Source organism: Pteropus alecto, unplaced genomic scaffold, assembly GCF_000325575.1.
Source record: "Pteropus alecto unplaced genomic scaffold, ASM32557v1 scaffold339, whole genome shotgun sequence".
NCBI lineage: Eukaryota > Metazoa > Chordata > Mammalia > Chiroptera > Pteropodidae > Pteropus > Pteropus alecto.
In genome coordinates this window covers 320,184-321,243 of record NW_006442509.1, presented here as the reverse complement: position 1 = coordinate 321,243, position 1,060 = coordinate 320,184, and the positions used below count along the sequence as shown (strand labels likewise).

General features: G+C 66.2%; 1 protein-coding gene across 3 annotated transcripts in view; it reads left to right on the top strand.

Moving 5' to 3' along the window:
* ICOSLG (inducible T cell costimulator ligand) overlaps positions 1 to 1,060 on the top strand; it is a 10,091-nt gene that overhangs the window by 1,506 nt on the left and 7,525 nt on the right. The gene's annotated exons all lie outside the window — the stretch shown is intronic.

The following is a 1,060-nucleotide window of genomic DNA, read 5'->3' as shown; positions in this document are numbered from 1 at the left end:
ACCGACGGCGGTGCGTGGGTGCGCTTGGGGGCGGGGTCCCTGCGGAGGGACGGGGCAGAGCGAAAGCTGGAAGCAGGGAAGACCCGGCGACGCCCACTCCCCTCCCCCGTCCCCAGAGTTGGGAGGGTGAGGGCTGCGGTCGCGCTGTGCCCAGGGCACACTGAGACACAGCGAAGGCGGGCCGGGTGCCCGCCCTTTGGTGACCTGTCCTCCTCCCACACACCTGGGATCTCCCCCTGCGCATCAGCAGAGCCGACTGTCCCTGACCAGCCCACGGCTCCTACTCTGCCAGCCGGACGAGGGATGACAGCTCTTTGCCAAAATATCACTTCAGGGCACCTTGTGGAGTTAACAGCTTGTGCCTCCCTTGATAAACTGGTGAGGCACCTGGCCGCCGCCAGGTGTCCCACCCACACAGCCCGAGAGCTTGCCCACACCTGAGTCCTGCAGCCCAGTCTCTCCAGTTAGAAATGTAGATAGTTAAGACTGTTCTGTTTCCTCAAAAGTACTGAAATGGCACAGCCACCAGCCACCCTCAGCTGAGAGCGCTGGCCCTGTCTCTGCTTTATCCTGTCCGACCCCAGGACGAGCCCGCTGGGGTGGGAGGCAGGGTGGTGACTGGGCACAGGCAGGAGTGGTGGGCCAGAGGCGCGGGTGGGTCGCGTTTGATGGCGGGGCTCGGAGGAGGACCCGGGGAGAGGGTGCGGAGGGGCCCGTAGGCAGGCAGCACCAGGGAGGGCGCCAGCTGTCACCTGCAAGAGCCCAGTGTGAGCCTAGCTGCCTGAGGCGGCCCTGATAGGCACATGCTCCCCGCACCGAGCCAGGCAGGGCTGGCCTTGTGGCCTCACTGTGTGGGCTCCACGGGAGAGCAGCGGGGGCCACGGAGGGCTTTTCGCAGCTTTGTATTTTAGAAAGTTCCTCCGGCTCTGGGGACGGTGGCTGGGGGAGTCCAGACTGGAGGCAGGGGCTGTCACAGCCATCCCTGCAGACCGGAATGGTGGGCCCAGCAGGGAGAGCGGGAGAGGTCAGGCCCGCCTGCAGGCCGGGGCCTGGGAGGGGC